Genomic DNA, 20,780 nt, shown 5'->3' with positions numbered 1-20,780 from the left:
TGTTGGCTTGGTCTGTGGCCTAATGCCTTTCTGCTAAAGGTGTCCCTTGACAGAGTTAAAAATCATATCTGTGTTGATGTCTGTTTTTCTCATTGACGTTTGGCATCCTCTTGGGCACTTTTCAGTGGGCATCATGTGTGAGCAGCCTGCTTTGCCTGGTACTTGCTCTCATCAACTGCACAAATGCCTCGTGTTTTTTTCCTCTTGTGGTGTGTTCTACTTCATTCTACCCTGTGAACACCACAATCCTAAACATTTTCAATGTTGACATGCTTGTCCTCATGATGCAGCCTTACCTTCTGTCCTGAAGGAATAAGTTCAGGGAGGAAGGGGAGCACTTGTCCCACAGAGTTTTCTCCTGCTGTGGCCTGGCTCCTTGTAAACACTGTAACACATATCACAAAGAGCATTTGTTGTAGTATCATGAATCTTGCCAAGTAATGGGAAATATTCAATTGAAAGATAAATAAAAAAGATAAAGCATTTCTCAGTGATAAAAATTAATAAACTTTTTTATAATTACTATCAAAGTCATTTTGAAATATGCAATATAAAAAAAGATTGTTGTAAGTAATAATTCTCATAACTTTACATTTTTTCAAATTTCATCTTTATATGGCTCCATTTAACAAATATTTAAGGATGTGAATAATCAATCCTTAATAATCAAGCTTTCCTGCACAATGATTTTCAGTATCTAAGAATTGTCCAAATGTGGTAGAAGTGCTCCCATCATATCACACTACTGCTCAAAAGTTACCTATTGTGCCTTATTTATATTTGATTCAAATCTAAACACAGCAGAAGATTGGTTCAGGATGGTGGAGTAGGACGTGCTCTCACTCCCTCTTGAGAGAGCACTGGACTCACAACTAACTGCTTGACAGGAAGACACTGGAATTCACCAAAAAAAAAACCCTCACAGCCAAAGACAAAGGAGAAGCCACAATGAGATGGTAGGAGGGGCACAATCACAATAAAATCAAATCCCATAACTGCTGGGTGGGCGACTCACAGACTGGAGAACACTTATACCACAGAAGTCCACCAACTGGAGTGAAGGTTCTGAGCCCCACGTCACACTTCCCAACCTGGGAGTCTGGCAAAGGGACAAAGAATTCCTAGAGAATCAGACTTTGAAGGCTAGCAGAATTTGATTGTAGGACTTCAACAGGACTGGGGGAAAGAGAGACTCCACTCTTGGAGGGTACACACAAAGTATTGTGCACATCAGGACCCAGGGGAAGGAGCAGTGACCCCATAGGAGACTGAACCAGACTTACCTGCTAGTGTTGGAGGGTCTCCTGGAGAGGTGGGGGGTGACTGTGTCCCATCATGAGGACAAGGACACTAGCAGCAGAAGCTCTGGGAGGTACTCCTTGGTGTGAGCCGTCCCAGAGTCCACCATTAGCCCCACCAAAGAGTCTGGGTAGGCTCCACTGTTGGGTCACCACAGGCCAAACAACCAATAGGGAGGGAACCTAGCCACACCCATCAGCAGACAAGAGGATTAAAGTTCTACTGAGTTCTGCCCAACAGAGCAACAGCCAACTCTACCCACCACCAGTCCCTCCCATCAGGAAATTTGCACAAGCCTCTTAGACAGCCTCGTCCGCCGTAGGGAAGAGGGCAGAAGCAAGAAGAGCTACAATCCTGCAGCCTGTGGAATAAAAACCACATTCACAGAAAAATAGAAAAAATGAAAAGGCAGAGGACTTTGTACCAGATGAAGGAACAAGATAAAACGCCAGAAAAACAATGAAATGAAGTGTAGATTGGTAACCTTCCTGAAAATGAATTCAGAAAAATGATAGTGAAGAGGATCCAGCACCTCAGAAAAAGAATGGAGGCAAAGATTGAGAAGATGCAAGAAATGTTTAAAAAATATCTAGAAGAATTAAAGAACAAACAAACAGAGATGAACAATACAATAACTGAAATGAAAACTACACTAGAATGAATCAATAGCAGAATAACAGAGGCAGAAGAACGGATAAGTGACCGGGAAGACAGAATGGTGGAACTCACTGCCACAGAATAGAATAAAGAAAAAAGAATGAAAAGAAATAAAGACAGCCAAAGAGACCTCTGGGACAACATTAAATGCAACAACATTCGCATTATAGGGGTCCCAGAAGGAGAACAGAGAGAGTTAAGGACCCGAGAAAATATCTGAAGAGATTAGAGTCAAAAACTTCCCTAACATGGGAAAGGAAATAGCCACCCAAGTCCAGGAAGCACAACGAGTCCCATACAGGATAAACCTAAGGAGAAACACGCCAAGACACAGAGTAATCAAATTGGCAAAAATTAACTACAAAGAAAAATTATTGAAAGCAGCAAGGGAAAAACGACAAATAACATACAAGGGAACTTCCGTAAGGTTAACAGCTGAGATCTCAGCAGAAACCCTACAAGCCAGAAGGGAGTGGTATGACGTATTTAAAGTGATGAAAGGGAAGAACCTATAACCAGATTACTACACCTGGCAAGGATCTCATTCAGACTTGATGGAGAAATTAAAACCTTTACAGACCAGCAAAAGCTAAGAGAATTCAGCACCACCAAGCGAGCTCTATAACAAATGCTAAAGGAACTTATGTAAGTGGGAAACACAAGAGGAGAAAAGGACCTACAAAAACAAACCCAAAATTAAGAAAATGGTCATAGGAACATACATATTGATAATTACCTTAAATGTGAATGGATTAAATGCGCCAACCAAAAGACACAGGCTTGCTGAATGGATACAAAAACAAGACCCATATATGTGTTGTCTACAAGAGACCCACTTCAGACCTAAGGACACATACAGACTGAAAGAGAGGGGATGGAAAAAGATATTCCATGCAAATGGAAATCAAAAGAGAGCTGGAGTAGCAATACTCATGTCAGATAAAATAGACTTTAAAATAAAGAATGTTACAAGAGACAAGGAAGGACACTACATAATGATCAAGGGATCAATCCAAGAAGAAGATATAACAATTATAAATATATATATGCACCCAACATAGGAGCACCTCAATACATAAGGCAACTCCTAACAGCTGTAAAATAGGAACTTGACAGTAACACAATAATAGTTGGGGACTTTAAGACCTCACTTACACCAGTGGACAAATCATCCAAAATGAAAATAAATAAGGAAACAGAAGCTTTAAATGACACAATAGACCAAATAAATTTCATTGATATTTATAGGACATTCCATCCAAAAACAGCAGACTACACTTTCTTCTCAAGTGCACACAGAACATTCTCAAGGATAGATCACATCATGGGTCACAAATCAAGCCTCAGTAAATTAGAGAAAATTGAAATCATATCAAGTATCTTTTGTGACCACAATACTATGAGATTAGTAATCAATTACAGGGAAAAAAAACATGAAAAACACAGACACATGGAGGCTAAACAATATGTTACTAAGTAACCAAGAGATCACTGAAGAAATCAAAGAAGAAATCAAAAAATTCCTAAAGACAAATGACAATGAAAACACATCGATCCAAAACCTATGGGATGCAGCAAAAGCAGTTCTAAGAGGGAGGTTTATAGCTATACAAGCCTACCTCAAGTAACAAGAAAAATCTCAAATAAACAATCTAACCTTACACGTAAAGGAACTAGAGAAAGAAGAACAAACAAAACCTAAAATTAGTTGAAGGAAACAAATCATAAAGATCACAGCAGAAATAAATGAAATAGAAATGAAGAAAACAATAGCAAATATCAATAAAACTAAAAGCTGGTGTTTTGAGAACATAAACAGAATTGATAAAACTTTAGCCAGACTCATCAAGATAAATAGGGAGAGGACTCAAATCAATAATATTAGAAATGAAAAAGGAGAAGTTACAACAGACACCACAGAAATAAAAAGCATCCTAAGGGAGCACTACAAGCAACTCTATACCAATAAAATGGACAACCTGGAAGAAATGAAAAAAATCTTAGAAAGGTGTAACCTTCCAAGACTGAACCAGGAACAAATAGAAAACATGATCAGACCAATCACAAGTAATGAATTGAAACTGTGATTAAAAATTTTCCAACAAACAGAAGTCCAGCACCAGATAGCTACACAGGTGAATTCTGTCAAGCATTTAGAGAAGAGCTAACACCCATTCTTCTCAAACTCTTCCAAAAAATTGCAGAGGAAGAAACACTCCCAAAGTCATTCTATGAAGCCACAATCACCCTGATACTAAAACCAGACAAGCATACTACAAAAAAAGAAAATGACACACGAATATCACTGATGAATATACATGCAAAAATCCTCAACAAAATACTAGCAAACAGAATCCAACAACGCATTAAAAGGTTCACACACCATGATCAAGTGGGATTTAACCCAGGGATGCAAGCATTCTTCAATATACGCAAATCAATGAATGGGATACACCATATTAACAAATTGAAGAAGAAAAACCATATGATCATCTTAACAGATGCAGAAAAAGCTTTTGACAAAATTCAACACCCATTTATGATAAAAGCTCTCCAGAGAGTGGGCATAGAGAGAACCTACCTCAACATCATAAAGGCCATAATAAAAACCCACATCAAACATCATTCTCAATGGTGAAAAACTGAAAGCATTTCCTCTAAGATCAGGAACAAGACAAGGATGTCCACTCTCACCACTATTATTCAACATAGTTTTGGAACTCCTAGCCATAGCAATCAGAGAAGAAAAAGAAATTAAAGGAATCCAAATGGGAAAAGAGGAAGTAAAACTGTCACTGTTTGCAGCTGACATGATACTATACATAGAGAATCCTAAAGATGCCACCAGAAAACTACAAGAGCTAATCAATGAATTTGGTAAAGTAGCAGGATACAAAATTAATGCACAGAAATCTCTTGCATTCCTATACACTGATGAAAAATCAGAAAGAGAAATTAAGGAAACACTCCCATTTACCACTGCAACAAAAAGAATAAAATACCTAGGAATATACCTACCTAGGGAGACAAAAGACCCGTATGCAGAAAACTATATGACACTGATGAAAGAAATTAAAGATGATACAACAGATGGAGAGATATACCATGTTGTTGGGTTGAAAGAATCAGTATTGTGAAAATGACTATACAACCCGAAGCAATCTACAGATTCAATGCAATCCCTATTAAATTACCAATGGCATTTTTTACAGAACTAGAACAAAAAATCTGAAAATTTGTATGGAGACACAAAAGACCGTGAATAGCAAAAGCAGTCTTGAGGGAAAAAAATGGAGCTGGAGGAATCAGACTCCCTGACTTCAGATTATACTACAAAGCTACAGTCATCAAGACAATATATGGTACTGGCACAAAAATGGAAATATTGATCAGTGGAACAAGATAGAAAGCCCAGAGATAAACCCATGCACCTATGGTCAACTAATCTATGACAAGGAGGCAAGGATATTCAATGGAGAAAAGAGAGTCTCTTCAATAAGTGGTGCTGGGAAAACTGGACAGCTACATGTAAAAGAATGAAATTAGCACACTCCCTAACAGCATACACTTTTCCTTTCAAGAGGTGGCATTTACTTCCTCTTCCTTTGTGTGTGGGCTGGATTTAGTGACTCACTTCATTTTTTTTTTTAACATCTTTATTGGAGTAAAATTGCTTTACAATGGTGTGTTAGTTTCTGCTTTATAACAAAGTGAATCAGTTATACATATACATGTGTTCCCATATCTCTTCCCTCTTGCATCTCCCTCCCGTCCACCCTCCTTTTCCAACCCCTCTAGGTGGTCACAAAGCACCGAGCTGATCTCCCTGTGCTATGATGCTGCTTCCCACTCACTAGCTATCTATCTTACATTTGGTAGTATATATAAGTCCATGCCACTCTCTCACTTCATCCCAGCTTACCCTTCCCCCTCCCTATGTCCTCAAGTGCATTCTCTACGTCTGCGTCTGTATTTCTGTCCTGCCCCTAGGTTCTTCAGAACCATTTTTTTTTAGATTCTATACATATGTGTTAGCATACGGTATTTGCTTTTTCCTTTCTAACTTACTTCACTCTGTATGACAGTACACCTCACTACAAATAAAGCAATTTCATTTGTTTTTATGGCTGAGTAATATTCCATTGTATATATGTGCCACATCTTCTTTATCCATTCATCTGTTGATGGACACTTAGGTTGCTTCCATGTCCTGGCTATTGTAAATAGAGCTGCATTGAATCCTGTGGTACATGACTCTTTTGAATTATGGTTTTCTCAGGTTTTTTTATGGTTTTTTTTTTGATTCCATATATATGTCTCAGCATACGGTATTTGTTTTGCTCTTTCTGACTTACTTCATTCCGTATAGGCCCAGTAATGGGATTGCTGGGTCGTATGGTAGTTCTACTTTTAGTTTTTTAAGGAACCTCCATACTGTTCTCCATAGTGACTGTATCAATTTACATTCCCACCAACAGTGCCAGAAGGTTCCCTCTTCTCTGCACCCTCTCCAGCGTTTATTCTTTGTAGACCTTTTGATGATGGCCATTCGGACCAGTGTGAGGTGATACCTCATTGTAGTTTTTTGGGGTTTTTTTCTATTTATATATATATTTTTTTAACGTTTTTATTGGAGTATAATTGCTTTACAATGGTGTGTTAATTTCTGCTTTATAACAAAGTGAATCAGTTATACATATACATATATCCCCATATCTCTTCCCTCTTGCATCTCCCTCCCTCCCACCCTCCCTATCCCACCCTTCTACCTGGTCACAAAGCACCGAGCTGATCTCCCTGTGCTATGCGACTGCTTTCCACTAGCTAGCTATTTTACATTTGGTAGTGTATATATGTCCATATATACACTACCACTCTCTCACTTTGTCCCAGCTTACGCTTCCCCCTCCCTGTGTCCTCAAGTCCATTCTCTAGTAGGTCTGCATCTTTATTTCCATCTTGCCCCTAGGTTCTTCATGACCAATTTTTTTTTTTTTTTAGATTCCATATATGTCTCACCATACTGTATTTGTTTTGCTCTTTCTGATTTACTTCACTCAGTATGACAGACTCTAGGTCCATCCACCTCACTACAATTAACTCAATTTCATTTCTTTTTATGGCTGAGTAATATTCCATTGTATATATGTGCCACATCTTCTTTAGCCATTCATCTGTCAATGGACACTTAGGTTGCTTCTGTGTCCTGGCTACTGTAAATAGAGCTGCAATGAACATTGTGGTACATGACTCTTTTTGAATTATGGTTTTCTCAGGGTATATGCCCAGTAGTGGGATTGCTGGGTCGTATGGTAGTTCTATTTTTAGTTTTTTAAGGAACCTCCATACTGTTCTCCATAGTGGCTGTATCAATTTACATTCCTACCAACAGTGTATGAGAGTTCACTTTTCTCCACACCGTCTCTAGCATTTATTTTTTGTAGATTTTTTGATGATGGCCATTCTGACCAGTGTAAGATGATATTGCACTGTAGTTTTGATTTGCATTTCTCTAATGATTAGTGACCTTGAGCATCCTTTCATGTGTTTGTTGGCAATCTGTATATCTTCTTTGGAGAAATGTCTATTTAGTTCTTCCACCCATTTTTGGATTGGTTTGTTTGTTTTTTTGATATTGAGCTGCATGAGCTGCTTTTATATTTTGGAGATTAATCCTATGTCAGTTGCTTTCTTTGCAAATATTTTCTCCCATTCTGAGGGTTGTCTTTTCGTATTGTTTATGGTTTCCTTTGCTCTGCAAAAGCTTCTAAGTTTCATTAGGTCCCATTTGTTTATTTTTGTTTTTATTTCCATTTCTCTATGGAAGAAGGAGGTGGGTCAAAAGGATCTTGCTGTGATTTATGTCATAGAGTGTTCTGCCTATGTTTTCCTCTAAGAGTTTTATAGTGTCTGGCCTTACATTTAGGTCTTTAATCCATTTTGAGTTTATTTTTGTGTATGGTGTTAGGGAGTGTTCCAATTTCATTCTTTTACATGTAACTGTCCAGTATTTCCAGCACCACTTATTGAAGAGGTTGTCTTTTCTCCATTGTATATTCTTCCCTCCTTTATCAAAGATAAGGTGACCATATGTGAGTGGGTTTATTTCTGGGTTTTCTATCCTGTTCCATTGATCTATATTTCGGTCTTTGTGCCAGTACCATACTGTCTTGATGACTGTTGCTTTGTAGTATAGTCTGAAGTCCCAGAGTCTGATTATTCCATCTCAGTTTTCCTTTCTCAAGATTGCTTTGGCTATTCAGGGTCTTTTGTGTTTCCATACAAATTGTGAAACTTTTTGTTCTAGTTCTGTGAAAAATGCCACTGGTAATTTGATAGGGATTGCATTGAATCTGTAGATTGCTTTGAGGAGTAGAGTCATTTTCACAATGTTGATTCTTCCAATCCAAGAACATGGTATATCTCTCCATCTATTTGTATCATTTTTAATTTCTTTCATTTGTGTCTTATAATTTTCTGCATACAGGTCTTTTGTCTCCTTAGGTAGGTTTATTCCTAGGTGTTTTATTCCTCTTGTTGCAATGGTAAATGGGAATGTTTCCTTAATTTCTATTTCAGATTTTTCATCATTAGTGTTTAGGAATGCAAGAGATTTCTGTGCATTAATTTTGTATCCTGCTACTTTACCAAATTCATTGATTAGCTCTAGTAGTTTTCTGGTAGCATCTTTAGGATTCTCTACGTATAGTATCATGTCATCTGCAAACAGTGACAGTTTTACTTCCTCTTTTCCCATTTGGATTCCTTTAATTTCTTTTTCTTCTCTGATTGCTGTGGCTAAAACTTCCAAAACTATGTTGAATAAGAGTGGTGAGAGTGGGCAACCTTGTCTTGTTCCTGATCTCAGTGGAAATGGTTTCAGTTTTTCACCATTGAGAAAGATGTTGGCTGTGGGTTTGTCATATACAGCCTTTATTATGTTGAGGTAAGTTCCCTCTATGCCTACTTTCTGGAGGGTTTTTGTCATAAATGGGTGTTAAATTTTGTCAAAAGTTTTCCTGCATCTATTGAGATGATCATATGGTTTTTCTCCTTCAATTTGTTAATGTGGTTTATCACATTGATTTGCATACATTGAAGAATCCTTGCATTCCTGGGATAAACCCCACTTGATCATGGTGTATGATGATTTTAATGTGCTGTTGGATTTTGTTTGCTAGTATTTTGCTGAGGATTTTTGCATCTATATTCATCAGTGATATTGGCCTGTAGTTTTCTTTTTTTGTGACATCTCTGTCTGGTTTTGGTATCAGGGTGATGGTGGCCTCGTAGAATGAGTTTGGGAGTGTTTCTCCCTCTGCTATATTTTGAAAGAGTTTGAGAAGGATAGGGGTTAGCTCTTCTCTAAATGTTTGATAGAATTCACCTGTGAATCCATCTGGTCCTGGGCTTTTGTTTGTTGGAAGAATTTTAATCACAGTTTCAATTTCAGTGCTTGTGATTGGTCTGTTTATATTTTCTATTCCTTCCTGGTTCAGTCTCAAAAGGTTGTGCTTTTCTAAGAATGTGTCCATTTCTCCCAGGTTGTCCATTTTATTGGCATATTGTTGTTTGTAGTAATCTCTCATGATCCTTTCTATTCTGCAGTGTCAGTTGTTACTTCTTTTTTCATTTCTAATCCTATTGATTTGAGTCTGCTCCCTTTTTTTCTTGATGAGTCTGGCTAATGGTTTAACTATTTTGTTTATCTTCTAAAAGAACCAGCTTTTTCTTTTACTGATCTTTGTTATTGTTTCCTTCATTTCCTTTTTATTTCTAATCTGATCTTTATGATTTCTTCTGCTAACTTTGGGGTTTTTTAATTTTATTATTTATTTATTATTATTATTTTTGTGGTATGCGGGCCTCTCACTGTTGTGGCCTCTCCCATTGCAAAGCACAGGCTCTGGACGCGCAAGCTCAACAGCCATGGCTTATGGGCCCAGCCGCTCCGCAGCATGTGGGATCTTCCCCGACCGGTGCATGAACCTGTGTCCCCTGCATCGGCAGGTGACCTCTCAACCACTGCGCTACCAGGGAAGCCCTGGGGGGTTTTTTGTTCTTTTTTTCTCTAATTGCTTTAGGTGTAAGGTTCAGTTGTTTATTTGAGATTTTTCTTGTTTTTTGAACTAGGATTGTATTGCTATAATCTTCCCTCTTAGAACTGCTTTTGCTGCATGCCATAGGTTTTTGGTCATTGTGTTTTCATTGTCATTTGTTTCTAGGTGTTTTTTGATTTATTCGGTGATCTCTTGGTTATTTAGTAGTGTATTGTTTAGCTTCCATGTGTTTGTATTTTTTACAGATTTTTTTCCTGTAATTGATATCTAGTCTCATAGCATCGTGGTCGGAAAAGATACTTGATACGATTTCAATTTTCTTAAATTTATGAAGGCTTGATTTGTGACCCAAGATATGATCTATCCTGGAGAATGTTCCATGAGCAGTTGAGAAGAATGTGTATTCTGTTGTTTTTGGATGGAATGTCCTATAAATATCAATTAAGTCCATCTTGTTTAATGTATCATTTAAAGCTTGTGTTTCCTTATTTATTTCCATTTTGGACGATCTGTCCATTGGTGAAAGTGGGTTGTTAAAGTCCCCTACTATTATTGTGTTACTGTCAATTTCCCCTTTTATGGCTGTTAGCATTTGCCTTATGTATTGAGGTGCTCCTATGTTGGGTGCATATTTACAATTGTTAAACCTTCTTCTTGGATTGATCCCTTGTTCGCTATGTAGTGTCCTTCTTTGTCTCTTGTAATAGTATTTATTTTAAAGTCTATTTTGTCTGATATGCCAATTGCTACTCCAGCTTTCTTTGATTTCCATCGCATGGAATACCTTTTTCCATCCCCTTCCTTTCAGTCTGTATGTGTCCCTAGGTCTGAAGTGGGTCTCTTGTATACAGCACATATGCAGGTCTGGTTTTTGTATCCATTCAGCCAGTCTGTCTTTTGGTTGGAGCATTTAATCCACATACATTTAGGGTAGTTATCGATATCTATGTTCCTATTACCATTTTCTTAATTGTTTTGGGTTTGTTATTATAGGTCTTTTCCTTCTCCTGTGTTTCCCACCTAGAGAAGTTCCTTTAGCATTTGTTGTAAAGTTGGTTTGGTGGTGCTGAATACTCTTAGCTTTTGCTTGTCTGTAAAGTTTTTAATTTCTCTGTCAAATCTGAATGAGATCCTTTCTGAGTAGAGTAATCTTGGTTGTAGGTTTCCCCCTTTCATCACTTTAACTATGTGTTGCCACTCTCTTTTCGCTTGCAGAGTTTCTGCTGAAAGATCAGCTGTTAACCTTATGGGGATCCCCTTATATGTTATTTGTTGCTCCTCCCTTGCTGCTTTTAGTATTTTTTCTTTGTATTTAATTTTTGATAGTTTGATTAATATGTGTCTTGGAGTGTTTCTTCTTGGATTTATCCTGTATGGGACTCTCTGTGCTTCCTGGACTTGATTGACTATTTCCTTTCCCATATTAGGGAAGTTTTCAACTATAATCTCTTCAAATATTTTCTCAGTCCCCCCTTTTTTTTCTCTTCTTCTTCAGGGACCCCTAGAATTCAACTGTTTGTGTGTTTAATGTTGTCTCAGGTCTCTGAGACTGTCCTCAATTCTTTTTATCCTTTTTTCTTTATTCTGCTCTGCAGTAGTAATTTCCACCATTTTATCTTCCAGGTCACTTATCCATTCTTCTGCAATAGTTATTCTAGTATTGATTCCTTCTAGAGAATTTTAAATTTCATTTATTGTGTTGTTCATCATTGTTTTTTTGTTCTTTAGTTCTTCTAATTCCTTGTTAAACATTTCTTGTATTTTCTCCATTCTATTTCCAAGATTTTTGATCTCCTTTCTATCATTACTCTGAATTCTTTTTCAGGTAGACTCACTATTTCCTCTTCATTTGTTTGGTCTGGTGGGTTTTTACCTTGCTCCTTCATCTGCTGCATATTTCTGTGTCTTCTCATTTTGCTTAAGTTACTGCATTTGGGGTCTCCTTTTCACAGGCTGCAGGTTCATAGTTCACATTGTTTTTGGTGTCTGCCCCCAGTGGGTAAGGTTGGTTCAGTGGGTTGTGTAGGTTTCCTTGTGGAAGGGACTGGTGCCTATGTTCTGTTGGATGAGGCTGGATCTTGTCTTTCTGGTGGGCAGGACCATGTCTGGTAGTGTGTTTTGGGGTGTTTGTGAACTTAGGATGATTTTAGGTACCCTCTCTGCTAATGGGTGGGGTTGTGTTCCTGTCTTGCTAGTTGTTTGGCATAGGGTGTCTAGCACTGTACCTTGCTGGTCATTGAGTGGAGCTGGTTCTTAGTGTTGAGATGGAGATCTCTGGGACAGCTTTTGCTGTTTGATATTACGTGGGGTTGGGAGGTCTTTGGTGCACACATGTCCTGAACTTGGCTCTCCCACCTCAGAGGCTCAGGCCTGACACCTGGCCGTAGCACCAAGATCCTGTCAGCCACACAGCTCAGAAGAAAAGGGGGGGAGAAAAAGAAAGAAAGAAAGAAAGAAAGAAAACTAATAAAATAAAGTTATCAAAATAAAAAAAATTATTAAAAATAAAAGAGTAATTAAAAAAGAAAGAATGAAGAGAGCAAGGAAACCAAAAAACAAATCCGCCAATGATAACAAGTGCTAAAAACTATATTTAAAAAACACAACAAACAAACAAAAAACTGGACAGACAGAACCCTAGGACAAATGGTAAAAGCAAAGCTATACAGACAAAATCACACAAAGAAGCATACAGATACACACTCACAAAAAGAGAAAAAGGAAAAAAAAATATTTTTTTAAAAAACGGAAGAGAGCAACCAAATCAATAAACAAATATACCAATGATAATAAACTCTAAATACTAAACTAAGAGAAACATAAAACCAGAAACAAGTTAGATGCAGAAAGCAAACCCCAAGTCTACAGTTGCTCCCAAAGTCCACCGCCTCAATTTTGGGATGATTCATTGTCTATTCAGGTATTCCACTGATGCAGGGTACATCAGGTTGATTGTGGAGATTTAATCCACTGCTCCTGAGGCTGCACAGAGAAGTTCCCCTTTCTCTTCTTTGTTCACACAGCTCCTGGGGTTCAGCTTTGGATTTGGCCCCGCCTCTGTGTGTAGGTAGCCTGAGCGCATCTGTTCCCACCCAGACAGGACGGGGTTAAAGGAGCAGCTGATTAGGGGGTTCTGGCTCACTCAGGCCGGGGGGAGGGAGGGGTATGGAAGGCAGGGTGATCCTGCGGCGGCAGAGGCCAGCATGACATTGCAACAGCCTGAGGCGCGCCGTGTGTTCTCCCGGGGAGGTTGTCCCTGGATCATGGGACCCTGGCAGTGGCGGGCTGCACTGGCTCCCAGGAGGGGAGGTGTGGAGAGTGACGTGTGCTCGCACACAGGCTTCTTGGTGGCTGCAGCAGCAGCAGCCTTAGCATTTCATGCCCGTCTCTGGTGTCTGTGCCGATAGCTGTGCCGCCGCAGCTCGCGACCATCTCTGGAGTTCATTTAGGTGGTGCTCTGAGTCCCCTCTCCTCGTGCACCCCAAAGCAATGCTCTCTTGCCTCTTAGGCAGTTCCAGACTTTTTCCTGGGCTCCCTCCCAGCTAGCTGTGTTGCACTAGCCCCCTGAAGGCTGTGTTCACGCAGCCAACCCCAGTCCTCTCCCTGGGATCTGAACTCCGAAGCCCGAGCCTCAGCTCCCATCCTCTACCCATCCCAGTGGGTGAGCAGACAAGCCTCTTGGGCTGGTGAGTGCTGGTTGGGAGCAATCCTCTGTGTGGGAATCTCTCCGCCTTGCCCTCTGCACCCCTTTTACTGTGCTCTCCTCTGTGGCTCTGAAGCTTCCCCCCTCCCACCCCCCATCTCCACCAGTGAAGGGGCTTCCTAGTGTGTGGAAACCTTTCCTCCTTCACAGCTCCCTCCCACTGGTGCAGGTCCCATCCCTATTCTTTTGTCTCTGTTTTTTCTTTTTTCTTTTGCCCTACCCAGGTACGTGGGGAGTTCTTGCCTTTTGGGAAGCCTGAGGTCTGCTGCCAGCATTCAGTAGGTGTTCTGTAGGAGTTGTTCCACGTGTAGATGTATTTCTGATGTGTTTGTGTGTGGGGAGGAAGGTGATCTCCACGTATTACTCTTCCGCCATCTTGAAGGTCTCTCTTCCCCCTTCATATCTAGCCATAACTGCCACACGGTGTCCTCAGGTGGGTCATGCCCACGTCTGCTTTCTGCCTGCTGGGCCCCAAAGTGCTGCAGCACAACCTGCACAGTGCAAGCTGGTTTTCTTCTTTTTTCAGCTTCAAATGGATGCTTAGAACTACCTAGATGTTTCTTTGTCTCTTTCTGGTTTACTTCATCAAAGATGAACAAAGCCAGATATGAATTAATGTATAAGGACGGAGTTTAATCAGTAATATATTATCGCAATAGTGAAAAGAGTCCAGTGTGAACTGAACTCAGTAGAGTTGTCTGGATATTTTAAAGGGAGCGGGAGGGAATAGGGAGGGAGCTGAGCAGGGGCTCAGTAGAGTCAGGGAAGTGAAAAATTACAAAATGTGGTAAGCAGCTGGTCCATCTGTAACCAATCTGGGCTTGCTAATTGGTGCTTTCTGAATTTAGGCTCCTACCCTCCCACAGAGGCTGGTAGACAGAGGCCCTATCCTCAGGTGTTGGCTGGAACAAATGGTAAATTACTTTGGCAGCCTTGATTTTTCTCCTGCAGGCACTGTAAGGGAGTGTAGTGTCATCCTAGGGCTGCATCCTTGAGCTGTTATAAACTATGTTAGTGTTTGTTCAAGTCTTTATAGGCCAAGGTTGAGGCCTAGCTGTGAAGAGGGCTCAGAGGAGCTTGGCTAGTGTTTGCTCAAGGAGAAAATCTTTGTTACCTAGCAACCACTCACAGCTGATGCTCCAGGAATTCTCCCTTCTCAATCCCCTCCCCCCACTTCCTACCCTTCACCTCTGAGCCTCAGAGGGCTGGGTCTGTGACTTTGTGAAGGTGGTGGCTAGCAGCCTTGTCCACAAGTCAACCTATCTTCTCTAGTAGAAGAGGTGTCTTCCCTTCTTCTTTGTACTAACCTTTGGGCTGAAATGAACCTCTATGCTGGTCCCTGGAAAGAAGGAATTCCTTGGAAATCCTTCAGATGGAGGATTACTATAAGAAGAGCCTGAACCCTTCTACACTGTTGGTGGAATATAAATTGGTGCAGCCACTATGGAGAACAGCAGGGAGGTTCCTTAAAAAACTAAAAATAGAGTTGCCATATGATCCAACAATCCCACTCCTGGACATATATCTGGACAGAACTATAATTTGAAAAGATACATGCACCACTATGTTCATAGCAGCATTATTTACAATAGCCAAGACATGGAAACAACCTAAACATCCATTGACAGATGAACGGATATGGTATATAGATACAATGGAATATTACTCAGCCATAAAAAAGAATGAAATAATGCCATTTGCAGCAACATGGATGGACCTAGAGATTATCATACTAAGTGAGGTAAGCCAGAAAGAGAAAGACAAATACCATGATATCACTTATATGAGGGATCTCAAATAGGACACAAATGAACTTATTTACGAACAGACTTCTGGTTGCCAAGGGGGAGGGCGGGTGAGGGAGGGATGGATAAGGAGTTTGGGATTAGTAGATGCAAACTGTTATATATAGAATGGATAAACAACAAGGTCCTACTACATAGCACAGGGAAATATATTCAGTATCCTGTAATAAACCATAATGGAAAGGAATATGAAAAAGAATATTTATATATGTATAACTGAATTACCTTGCTGTATACCAGAAACTGACACAACACTGTAAATCAACTATAGTTCAATAAAGTAAATTAAAAAAAAAAAAAAAGAGCCTGACGTTCTGGGACTGCTCAACACAAGAGCAAATCCTTCCAAGACTCCTGTCACCATAGATTGGTTTTGCCTGGTTTGGAAATTCACATAAATGGAATCATACAGATGTGCTCTTTCTTTGCCTGGCTTTCTTTGCTCAAGTTAATGTTTGTGAGATTCATTCGTATTATTGTGTGTTACAGTGGACCAAAAAACCTTCCCTGGTGGCAACAGGAACCTGCCCTGGTGGCAACAGGAACCTGGCCTCAGTGGCAGGACTGCAAATGATCAGGGGTGATCCCCACAGCTGCTCCTCAACCCCTTCTGCAAAGCCAGCTCCTGCTCCTTTTTTTTTTTTAAACAACTGATGCCTGGCGTGGCATACTTTTTTTAAAAATTAATTAATTTATTTATTTTTGGCTGCGTTGGGTCCTCGTTGCTGTGTGTGGGCTTTCTCTAGTTGTGGCGAGCGGGGGCTACTCTTTGTTGTGGTGTGCGAGTTTGTCACTGAAGTTGCGAAGCACGGGTTCTAGGTGCATGGGCTTCAGTAGTTGTGGTACATAGGCTCAGTAGTTGTGGCTCACGGGCCCTAGAGTGCAGGCTCAGTAGTTGTGGTGACCGGGCTTAGTTGCTCCGCGGCATGTGGGATCTTCCCGGACCAGGGCTCGAACCCGTGTCCTCTGCATTGGCAGGCGGCTTCTTAACCACTGCACCACCAGGGAAGTCCCTCCTGCTCCTTTTTAAAAAGTAGGATCATAAAAGTAATGTATACTTGCTGTTAAAAAACAAAAGTTTATACAGTATAAAAAGGTTAAAAAAGTGGAACGTATAAGTCCCTTTCCTGTTCTGTAATTCATACAAACCTACTTCTCAGTAATTATCACTATTACTATTAACAATAGCTAACAATCATTGACTAATATGTGTAAGGTATGTTTTTAAGCATTTTACAGTTCTTTTTTTTTTTAACGTAAGGTTTTCTTTTATCATTCACAAAATACCATATCCATAGATTTACTTTCTGTCATATAGCTGAATGTGTTGTGTTTGGAATTCCATCCTTACATTTATAAGTCAACTGGATTGCCCAGAAGTTTAGATGAATTTGTTTTGTTCTTAATATTTTCCACATTGAAGATGTAAGTAGGTCATCTGAAAGCATCAGGTTTGGTCTACGGCCATACCACCCTGAACGCGCCCGATCTCGTCTGAAAGCATCAGGTTTGATTACAACCACATAATGCATGTCTTTCTTAAGGTAGGTATTGGTGTTACACAAATGGTTCTTATTCAGAAGCAAAGATGACAGGTGGAAGGAAGGAAAGGAGGGAGAGTTCTGTAAATTGCTGAGACCTGGTGACAAAGAGGAAATAAGAGAAGCCGAGGATGGCAGCTAGCGAGGAGCTACCTTCTAAGCACACTGCGTAGGCCAGCCTGCCCCCAGCCCTCCAGTCATGCTGGTGAGGGTCTGTCTTTTCTGGGGCTCTAGCTGACCCCGAACTGCTCCCAAGGGGATGAAGTGTGACTCGGGTGCTAAAGAATTTGTTCACACATAGGTGTTCAAGCTCAAAAGCTACTGCCTAGCTGCCTAGCCTGGGTGAGTGCTGAACTCACTCAGCACTCATGTGGGAGTGAACGTCCTAAAGCTGGGACCTAGTGACCTCAAGCCACCTACCAGTTATCTGACAGCTCTGCATAGTCAAATTCTCACTTCATCAAGTGAAAGAGAGTGAAGTGCCAGATTCTAGGCCCATTTTTTCATTCTAAAATTAAGGGATGGTGGGAAGCACAGTATCTCATTATCACTTGTATCAGGGAACAGATAAACACAGGGAGTGATGCAGAACACAGGGAGTGATGCAGAACACACGGACAACAGGGGTTTGAGAGGAAGCAGGGGCCGCACTAGGAAGTGAGCCCAGCACTGCGCTACCACCTGCAGTGCCCAAAGCACCTCTGCATCCAGAGGAAAGGAAACTAGATAGCAGTTTGCTACATCCAGCCACAGAGGAGCCTCTAAAATGGCCGGTGAAAGAAGGGAACCGGTTTGGACACAGTGTTGAAAGAGCAATAGTAAAGCATGTGAACACAGCAGTGTATTCAATTTATCTCCTATGTGCACACCCCACCAACAGTTCACATTATTCTTTTAGGTTTTGTTACAGCTCTTTTTTAAAATTAAGATTTGTCATATATTCTTCCAACATTTTGTATGCATACTGCCAACTAAAAATTGTCACTCACCATCTGGTTCTACAAGAATGAGGTCACTAGCCTCAGTAGTCACTGATCTTCAACACACTCTGAAAGAATTTCAGGGCAGAGATCAGGAATGAGACACTCTGTGCTCTGGGAAAACCTGGCAGAACAGGCCTTCAGATAGTCAGATATTTTTAGAAGAAGATTTTATGAGCCCAATTTCTTGTATCTTCTCATACCTAGAAAAGCACTAAAATCATTAACAGAGACATCTGTTCCTCGTGACTAACAGCAACCTTCTGGTGACAAGCAGCAACCTTCTGCCAAAATGTGTGCTTGATTTGATCCCCCTTCACTAAAATCACACAGATACTGACCTCCCTCCTTCCTCTTGGGATCAGTTCCTCAGAGCCATCTGAGAGGCTGTGTCCCGGACTACAGTCCTTATTAGGCCCCAAACAAAATTTAACTCACAACTCTCAAGTTGTGCGTTTTTTTTTCAGTCAACAATATACACATGTTATTTTCATCTTTTTAAAAAAATTTATTTAATTGATTTAGTTTTTGGCTGTGTTAGGTCTTCGTTGCGGTGTGCAGGCTCCTCATTGCCGTGGCTTCTCTTGTTGCGGAGCCCAGGCTCTAAGCCCACCTGTGGGCTTCAGTAGTTGTGGCTCGCGGGCTCTAGAGCACAGGCTCAGTAGTCGTGGCGCACGGGCTTAGTTGCTCCGTGGCAATGTGGGATCTTCCTGGACCAGGGCTCGAACCCGTGTCCCCTGCATTGGCAGGCGGATTCTTAACAACTGTGCCACCAGGGAAGCCCCATTTTCATCTTTAACAAAGGATTTATGCTCTCAGATTGTTAGGAAACTTGTTCTTTTCACTTACAATATATCTTGAACAATTTTCCATGCCACTATACATGGACCTACCTCATTCATTTTACATGCATAGTTTCTATTAAGTGGATAGGATATTGTGCTTTATTTAACACATCCTCTAATGAAGGACACTGCAGTTGTTTCAGTTTCTTCTTATTACAAACAATGATGCAATGAGCATGCCTGGACAAATATTTTTGCAAACGTGCATATGTGTAAGATTATTTTTTATTGACAGTCTACTGCACTAGAATGTAAATTTCATGAAGGTTTGTTTATTGCAGTATCCTCAGTATTTTATTCCTAGTGTCTCGCATGTAACAGGTGTTCAATAAATTCTTGAACACGTACCATTTTATAATCACCAGAGGGACAAAAATTCAAAGTCTGACAATTCCCAGCTTTGGCATAGATTAAACAACAGAGAATTCTCATATCCTGCTGAAAGTGTAAATCAGTACATTTGCTCTGGAGAGCAGTTTGATTACATCTCAAATGTGCATATTCTAGGACTATTTTGATTCCTAGATATGTATTAAAATATTCCCTTGCACATGTGCTCAAGGAGACATGTGCAAGAATGATAAAACCAAACTGGGGCAAGTGGCCACCTAGGGGGTAGGGAAGGAAATGTGTTCAGGGATGGGTACCCAGAAGCCTCACTCCATGGAATAGTTTTCTTAAGTTGTGTGGTGTGTACATATTTGTTATTGGCTTTACCATTTTTGTATGATTAATATATTTCATGATTTAAAAAGCATCCATCTATTCATATTTTAATGAGCGTTATTAATATAACTTTACTTCAAAATCTGGCCCTGGCTTCTGGATCTGGTACATATGACACACACACACTGAATGTTTATTGGATGAATAAACTAACACCTGTCCTCTCAATCCTTCTATGTCTAAGCTCTACTAATTGAAATCAAAGTCAAGTTCCCTTGGAAGACTCCTTCTTCAGTGAACTGTACCTATGACTGCACACGCAGGGGTCCCTGGCATAGCTGGGCATCATCAACAGCATGTAACCTAGCACACGCTTCTCTTGTTTCTTCTGCCCTAGAGATAGTTCCTTCCTTCATTTGCCACGTGTACTGCAATTAAACTATCCCCCAATTAGGGAATCACTGTATTCCCAGGATCTATTTCAGAGTTTGACAAACATAAGCTCTCTGGAAATGCTTGATGAATAGCATTAAATGAGATGACATATTTATACGTATCTGATACAAATGCACAAAATTCTTTTTAAGTTATATGTTGGGGCTTCCCTGGTGGCACAGTGGTTAAGAATCTGCCTGCCAATGCAGGGGACACAGGTTCGAGCCCTGGTTCGGGAAGATCCCACATGCCGTGGAGCAACTAAGCCCGTGTGCCCCAACTACTGAGCCTGCTCTCTAGAGCCAGTGAGCCACAACTACTGAAGCCCCTGCACCTAGAGCTCATGCAACAAAGAGAAGCCACTGCAATGAGAAGCCCGCGCACGTCAACGAAGAGTAGCCCCCCCTCACTGCAACTAGAGAAAGCATGCATGCAGCAATGAAGACCCAATGCTGCCATAGATAAATAAATAAATAAAATAAACTGTCTTAAAACCACTCCTATTATTAAAAAAATTATGTTAAATTTTACAATTGTTTTAGATTTACAGAAAAGTTAAAGACAGTACAGAGCATTCTCTACACCCCTCACCAGTCTTCCCTACTGTTAACATTTAACTCTACTTTGGTACCTTTGTCAGAACTAAGAAACCAATATTGGTGCATTGTGATTAGCTAAACACACTTTATTTGGATTTTACTAGGATTTCTTTCATGTCCTTTTTCTGTTCCAGGGTCCCATCAAGGATACCACATTACATTTAGTCATCATGTCCCTTTAGGCTCCTTT

The sequence above is a fragment of the Monodon monoceros genome, unplaced genomic scaffold, assembly GCF_005190385.1.
Source record: "Monodon monoceros isolate NGI ecotype Baffin Bay Population unplaced genomic scaffold, NGI_Narwhal_1 Super_Scaffold_18, whole genome shotgun sequence".
Lineage (NCBI taxonomy): Eukaryota > Metazoa > Chordata > Mammalia > Artiodactyla > Monodontidae > Monodon > Monodon monoceros.
The sequence above is the reverse complement of the archived record's forward strand: the minus strand, read 5'-3'. Positions refer to the sequence as shown.